This window comes from Dendrobium catenatum, unplaced genomic scaffold (genome assembly GCF_001605985.2).
Source record: "Dendrobium catenatum unplaced genomic scaffold, ASM160598v2 fragScaff_scaffold_1467, whole genome shotgun sequence".
NCBI classification, from domain to species: Eukaryota; Viridiplantae; Streptophyta; class Magnoliopsida; order Asparagales; family Orchidaceae; genus Dendrobium; species Dendrobium catenatum.
The window spans coordinates 434,817-443,329 of record NW_021319929.1 but is presented as its reverse complement, the minus strand read 5'-3'; the positions used below and the strand labels follow the sequence as shown (position 1 = coordinate 443,329).

The 8,513-nt window shown below is 38.1% G+C and overlaps 1 protein-coding gene across 4 annotated transcripts in view; it reads right to left on the bottom strand.

Moving 5' to 3' along the window:
- Nucleotides 1–8,513, bottom strand: part of LOC110106569 (probable Ufm1-specific protease) — an 82,093-nt gene that overhangs the window by 45,496 nt on the left and 28,084 nt on the right. The window lies entirely within an intron of this gene.

The window sequence follows — 8,513 nt, the reverse complement described above, 5'->3', positions numbered from 1 at the left end:
AAAATAGAAACTAAAATGCTGAAAATAATTCATAAATAACAACTTAAATTAGAGCCGTCGATTTACGACGCCTCCTGTGATAGATGCGCCAGATCTTCGTGCCGATGTCCGCATCACTTGTAGATCTCAAGTATTTCTTATCAATCTTAGAAAAACAGTGAGAATTCTTCACAAAAGTCCGTCAAAACCACGAAAGCAGTAGATAATTTGTATTATTTGATGAAAGGAAAACGAAAATTAGCAAGATAAAATTGATACTCTATTTGAGAGAAGGATCGTTCTCTCCCAATCTCTAGATGCCACTAGAGCCCAAAAGAAATCCAAGAGATCTCAAATTTCAGCCAAATTCAAGATGCCCTAACCCTAGGAAAAACAAAGTATTTAATGCATACAAATCAAAAAGAAATCCCTAAACAATTCCTACATTCAATTTCCCTCCTAAACTTCCTTAAAATTCCTTCCTAAGACACTCTCGAGGAATCGCGGCTCACGCGGCATCCGCCAAAGGCGGAATAGCGTCGCGGTTTCGCCCATGAATCGGTCCCGCTTGGACCGGCTGGACCGGTTCAATGGACCGGTCTAATAATACTCCCCTCCTAAAGATCCACCTTATCCTCAAGGTGAAAATATGCTCATGTTCCCGTGGAGGTGGCCATCCTTGAGATGGCTGAAAATCCATACCAAATTGTTGAGTCAAGGGCTGCACTAAAAGAGAAACATCCCCTCCCTCCTCCAATCTGATCGCATCCAACCTGTGTAGTCCCACCTGATAATCTTCCCTCACCTCTTGTATGTCCCTAACCATGGTCTAATGTGATGTCATGGATGTGGATAGCCCCGCATATCCCCTTATAACCACCTTTCTCCCATCCACCATTAATTCCATCGTGAGTGCTCCCTAATTGTCCTTGGATTCCCCCAAAGTTTGCAACCACTTCATCCTCAGGATGACATCAGTACTTCCTAACTCTAATAGGGGAAAGTCATCCCTTACTTGAATCCCTTGGATGGTCAACACCACTCCTCTACAGATCCCCTGGCCTTTCTCTACCATCCCTATACCCATCATCACTTCATAACAATCGGTATTCGCCAGCTTCACTACCAATTGGTCAACGACCTGAGTGGAAATAAAATTGTGGGTAGCCCCACTATCAATTAGCACCACTACCTCCCTGCCCTCTATCTCCCCCTTCACCTTCATGGTATGATTCGTAGTGAATCCTACTACTAAGTTCAGGGAAGCCTCAACTAGATCCAAGTGTAGCTTCTCCTCCATCTCCTCATCACCTCCCTCCTCAGTTTCCTCGTCATCGCAGACGGTGAGAACCTGAAGAGTTCGGTCCTTGCACCGATGCCCTGGCGTATACTTCTCCTCGCAATTGAAACACAATCCCTTTGACCTCTTCTCCTGCATCTCCTTCTCTGCCAGCCTCTTAAAATTTTCCCCACTCCCTCCTACTGGCTTCTCCCTAGTGGTCTCATTAATGTTGTCTGATACAGGCCCCTTGGGTGCTAGAAGAGTGGTCGTAGTCTTGTAAGAGCCTCCTGAGCTGCTGCTCCTGGCTCCCTTCTCCATATTCTATTGATTTTCCAACAGTTGTTCCAACTTCATGGCCTCCCCCAAGTCACTAGGCATCAAAACTTTCACTGCCGCTCGGATCTCTGCCTTCAACCCCTTCATGAAGTTCCCCTCCAATATCGTATATGCATCCTACAGGCTAGGTGCTCAAACTGCTCTCGGTAATCTGCTACTGATCCCTCCTGTGTCAAAGCAAAGAACTGCTCACAGAAATCTCCTCCCCGATCAGTTTGAAAATGTTCTATTACGCAGTCCTTGAATTCCCTCCAGTCCCTGATAGGCTCCTCTGGTCTCTCCCGTCTCTACTGGTACCATGATAATGCCTCCCCTCCAAACATATGCCTGTTGCTGTTAGTTTCTCCTCCTCCGTTACCCCATTAACGACAAAGTATCTCTTCACCTTATAGATCCACCTATACGCATCCTCCCCTTCGAAGATAGGCATCTTCAACTTCCTCACCTTTTGATCTCCACCATTCCCCCTTATTCCTCCATAGCTTCCCCTCTCCCAAGTGCTCGACCCATCCCATGTCTCCCGGTTTTCCCTTGCCCTCTCATAGCCCAAACCAACTTCGAATTCCCCTCTTCTTCCTTCAAAATCAGCACCTCGACGACCATAATGTCCCTTATCACAGAAGTCGCCGTTTGGTTGTAGATTTCCAACATTTTCTTCATCATGTCTCGGAGATCGGCTACTTGTCCTTCCATGAAGGAAATCCTTTCCTCCACCATTGTCTTGATTTGGTTCATCTCTCTTTCAAGCCTTTCTTCTAGTGCATCAACTTTCTTGGCCTCCATCTCGATCAGAACTTTTGCAAATCAAAAAATTTTGGATTTGGATTATAAAAACAGCACTTCGACCCTTCTCGACCAAAAATTGGGCACCAAACTTTGCTAAAATCAACCCACGAACGGTTCCAAGACTTGCTCTGATACCAATTTGATAGGAAACACTTGTAGATCTCATGTATTTGCTATCAATCTTTGAAAAACAGCGAGAATTCTTTGCAAAAGTCCGCCAAAATCATGAAAGCAGTAGATAATTTGTATTATTTGATGAAAGGAAAATGGAAATTAGCAAGATACAATTGATCCTCTATCCGAGAGGAGGATCATTCTCTCCCAATCTCTAGACACCGCTAGAGCCCAAAAGAAATCCAAGAGATCTCAAATTTCAGCCAAATTCAAGATGCCCTAACCCTAGGAGAAACAAAGTATTTAATGCAACAAATCAAAAGGAAATCCCTAAACAATCCCTACATTCAATTTCCCTCCTAAACTTCCTCAAAATTCCTTCCTAAAACGCTCCTATGGAATCGCGGCTCATGTGGCATCCGCTAGAGGCCGAATAGCATCGCAGTTTCGCCCGTGAACCGGTCCCGAGTGGACCGGTCTAACAGAAGGCTAAGGAGATTAATAGTTTATGATATAAATTATGATATTCGGGTAAGAGTCGTACTAGAAATGATGTATGTGAGATTATAGATAAGAATTTGAATGATAATATTATAAAAATTAATAGAATTTGAGATAAAATTAAAACTTTAAAGATTGTTGTTGATGCAAAAGATTGATAAAATTATAAGTGCTTATCCTCCTCAAGTAGGTTTGGATATTGTTTCAAAATTAAAAATTTTGGAATGACTTATAAAAATTAATATAAAAGATATCTCTTGGAGAAAGAGTTTTTATTATAAGAGATTTAAATGGACATGTTGGTAGAGAGGTATATGTTTTTAAAAGCATTCATGGCGCAAAATAGCTGTCAATGGCGCAAAATAGCGCGCGCCATGGCGCACAGTGTGGCGCGGCGCACCTACGGCGCCTGTGTTTAAAATAGCGCGCGCTATTTGCGCCACATGTGAGCCATGGCGCATTGCGCACGGATCAAAATAGCGCGCAAAATTATTTTTAAATTTCGGTATACTTATGACAGTTTTATATTTAAAAAATATGTTCTATTTTTAAGATAACGACTATTCATGTGCCCACTAATTCCACGAAAGATTTTCTGTTGCTGCTTCGCCGAACACAACCTGCAGGTCCCAAGTGCGAGTCGCTGAACTTCTTCCGAAGACAAGGTTTTGTTTCTGTTTGCTGCATTCGCTGCTTTCTGCGCGAATCGCCACGAATCTATCTCTAAGTTGAAGTCATTGTTTCCCCGAGATCGTCTCGCAGAGCAGTGCGTCTGCTAAATCGCCCCTCCCTTCGTCTGTTCAATAAAAAATCTTACCAGCTGACTCCTGATGTTGCAACCTCCGTCTGTTCCGCACGCTCTGTTGTTTTGTCGCGGACTATTTCTTTACAAGAATTCTACACTTAACATGCGGATACCGACCGTAGTGTTAGGTGACATGCTCGATACCGCTAAGTTAAAGTGCTTCGGTACGTTGCTATGTATAGTGCTGATACCTGCTCGCACACTGCTAGTACTTGCTACTGTACCGTTTGGTACAGTCTGTCACTAGGCTACCAAGCTTGGGTAACCGCTCGTACAGCTCGGTTACACTAGGTACAGCTCGGTCAACTAGGTACAAGCCGCTTCGGTATTCTACAGGTACATCTGATCCTCGATACCGCTCGTAGCCTATGACTAAGGTGTTCGTTCATGTTAGATTCTAAGGCTTATGTAAATGTCGTACCCCATTTTTTGGGGCTTCGGGTACATGTTTTTATTTTTCGCATTCGGTACAGCTCGGTACAGACTAGGTATCATAAAACGCTCGGTATAACTTGCTGGTATTGCTTAAGTAATGCATTATTACTTGTCCGGTACATTGCGGTTAACTTAGTAGCATGCTCAGTCCAAGCTTCCCTATTTTTCATTACAGGTCGAACATCCGCTCAGGGGGGCAGTGCTCCTTGGAGTCCCCTGCAGCCCATATTTATTGTTTCTTAGTTACAAATTGATGTTCTTTATCTTTAAATTGTTACTTTTGCTTTTAGGTGATCATAAAATGGTTCTTTATTTTATTCTTTTTAAAAAAAGATCCAGCATCGGAAATATGCTATAACTAACAAATGAATCCCGACAACAAAGTGTGACTGCATTTTTGTGTAAATTAACAAAATGAAGATTACAACGCCAACAAACAACACCTCGTTTGGGGTTTTAGGATGCAGGCCTTGCTCTAAATGCGAGCACGTTAACAGTCCATATTGAAAAAAAAAAGATCTAAGAATAGTTTAATGACATATCAATGTCAACTTACTGAGAAGAAGGAAAAGACTTGATGTGATACAAGCATGATATTTTAGTTTGTAAACATCCAAATGTTGCGGACGAAAACAAAATCCTAACACATCTAGTCAATGGATCGACATTACATCTTCTCAAAACATCACATACTAAAGGTCCATTAGATACTTTCGCTTACACCAAATCCTGAAGATCGTAGTAAGCATAGAAAAGGTCCAGTTTACAAAAGAAATGATGCAGCTAAAAAAGAAATGAGGGGAAGGGCTGTTCAAGTGTTCAGTAATGGGATGTACGATGCTGGGATTTCCATTTTTTAGAATGTTGTGAACTGATGGATAGTTTCCTCATTGCTATGGTTGGAGGCGGACTTGGGCAGTTTTGGAACCTTGGAATAACACGTCCTATTATCCCATAGGGTACGAGTTACATTGTTTGAGAGAAAGAGGTTAGGAGTGTCATAACACATGGCTTGCGATGACGCCGATCTAGAAGTAAGATTGTGTACGATGTGTTTGTTCTCTTAATGGCTAAGATGGAGGAGCATGATCGAGGAAATGGGAAAAAGCTTAATCAATTTTCTTGTATATTGTCCAAGAGGTACGTGTAGCTTTCTACGAATTCAAATTGATACTAGTTCTTTCGAAAAGTCGCTGTGAAAATGCTTTTGAAACTTTTTATGGCATGTAAATCTGGGAGTGTTAATTATGCCGTTATAAGACCAAATAAGTGAAAGAGTATTGGGAGTTGTTGCCAAGGTACGTCAACAAGATAATGCAGTGAGTCGCGACAAATGCTCTCCTTGCATACGTATTGTGTCACAACTTTTATACTCTAAGAATAAGTTATGTTATTTATAAGATGATACTATGATATATATTTCTTAATCTTAAAGTTTATGATGCATGAACAGGAAAATTATTGTTATGGATTCTCATAAATTATCGCTATACGATTTGATTGGACTCCTTGTTGTCTTTGCTGTTTTCACACTGTGTTTTTTGATTTATTATATGTAGGACATTTTCAAGATTCAAAAGCTAAGGCGATGCTTGAGAAAGCAGTGGCATACACGTTTAGATATTCTAGGCTCCGCTACTTGAGTAATGAGAAGGTGCAAAATCAAAGAGCACTTGTCAAACCCGCAAAGACTCTGCGTTACACAGTTTTCTTAACTTTACAAACGTTTCATAAACAACAACTAACTTGAAAGAAAATATTTACTTGTGAGGATTATTATCTAGGTCCCTTATGCGAAAGAGGCTAAAGCAAAACAATCTCACAATACAATCTACAACAATCATTGTGAATATATAGTTATGCCTTAAAAATAGCTGGTCCTTTATTAAAGTTCTTGAGATTGGTTAGATGGAGAGAAGAAGCCCTCCAATGGCTTACATATATGAAGTAATTGATAGAGCAAAGAGGCAATTGCTGCAAGCTTAATACAGTAAAGTTGATGATCAAATTTTTAAAATGATTGATGGAAGATGGGAAAGTGCAATTACATCGCTCCTACATCAGAGGGACATTTTTTAAATCCTGAATATTTCTTCAATAACCCTGAATTAGCTAAGGATAACGAAATAGCTATATGGTCTTTAACCAATGTATTGGAAATTATCTCAAGATGTAGCTGAAGAAGAATAAATCAGTAATAATTAAGTTTATGCATAAGGTGGGAATGAGGATTTTGTATTCCTTGCCAGCTGTAAGACAAAGAACACCGATCTCCAGTATCATTATTTACAAAAAAATTAAGAACTGATTGTTAATAATATTAGAAAAAATTCATTTCTTTCCATGCTGATTTGGTGGTTGGCAATATGGATAAGGAGCTCCCAATTTACAAAGCTTTGCTATCAAGTCCTAAGTTTAACATTTAGTTCATCTGATGCGAACGCAATTGGAGTACTATTTTTGAACATGTAAGTATTTTATAATGTATGTGTTGATTTTTTATATATGTTTATAATATAGTAATGTAATATATTTTTAAATTGGCATTCATAGCAAACAGAAGCCAAATTGATATATGGTCGCTTAAAGGTAATTAGTTTATGTGAAATATAATAAAGCATTGATTCGGAGATTCAATATCATCGGATGTCATTGATCCTAATTTTTTAACTGAGATAAGATAACAAATGAATGGTTAACAGGAAATTTGATTGATGAGTCTGATGAAGAAAATGACTTTATTGTGGAGAGGAAGATTTTACTTGGACGTGTTGCTAAAGCTACTGATGTTATGAAAAAGTTAATAATTCGGAAAAGATCTAAAGGGAAGAGAGAAAAATACTTCAATTAGGCATGATGTTGCTTATTGAAAATGATGATGAGGAAGGTGATGAATGAGAGATTATTGAAGTAAAGGAGACAATTGTGAAGAAGATAATGAAGTACTCAAGCTTTTTTAACAGTTTGTGATTGATGACGATTCACAAAAAGTAGATTAATTCTATTTGATCTTTAAAAAAGATTGTAATATTTGGATTATGAGAATATTTGAATGTTACTTAGTCGAACTTAATATATGTCATGGTTGTCTTTTATTATTTATGATAGCTTGTCTTTCATTTTTAAATAATTATTTCATATCTGCTTATTATTTTTATAATTTTTATATAGCTTGCGCCATGTTCAAAATAGCGCGCGCCGCGCCGTGCGCTATGCGCCATGGCTCCAAATGGACCTCTGCGCCATGGTGCGTCATTCGCCGTTAACAGGTATGTGGTGGCCATGGGTTTGGAATGATAAATGAAGGTGGTAAGACAATATTAGATTTTTCTTTAGCTTATAATTTTTTAATAGCTAATACTTTCTTTTAAGAAAAGAGATGAGCATCTTATCATTTATAAAAATGGATATAGTAAAACACAAATTGATTATTTTCTTATAAGAAAATTAGATCGTTTAGATTGCAAAGATTGTAAAGTTATTCCGAATAAAAATTTATGTATCCAATATCGATTATTAATTTTGGACTTTAAGATAAAGGGGCAGAAAATAAAAAATAAAGTAAAACGATTTTCTAGGATTAGATGGTGGCATTTAAAGAATATTAACAAAAATATTTTTAAGAGTAAGATTTTAAATCTTAAGATTTTGATGGTGCATGAAAATGCAAATGTTATGTGGGAAAAAGTAGCTAGTGATATTAAGATTATTGCAGAAGATGCGCTTGGAGTTTCGAAGGGAAAAGCTCCTAATAGTAAAAATAGTTGATTGTGGAATCCAAATGTGCAAAAAAAGATAAAAATTAAAAAAATTTGTTATAAAAATTAGTTTATATGTAAAAATCAGGCATCTTAAACAATTTATATGCATTCTTAGAAGGATTGTGTGATGGGCTTACCATAGCAGACTAAATAAATTAAGAAATGTTTAATACAAAGCTACAATAAATCTAGCACGCATTCAAAAAAATCAGGAATGTACAACTAGATTTTGGTATCCATAATATGCATTGCATGGTCTAACCTATAGTACCAACAATTATTTTAAAGTAATCAAAAGCTGAAACTAAACTTAAGAAGATGGATATACTTGGGTTTCATTTGTCATAATTTTTTGACTGTTTATATAGCAAAACAAAGCAGTGAACAAAAGATAATGTCCGTTTAGATGATAACTTTTTTATTCTCTTCCAAACGTTTGCCATAGAAAAGAAGAAAAGCATAATAAAAGCTGTGGTTGAAAAATAGCTATTAATAGCACAACTAGAAAAGCACA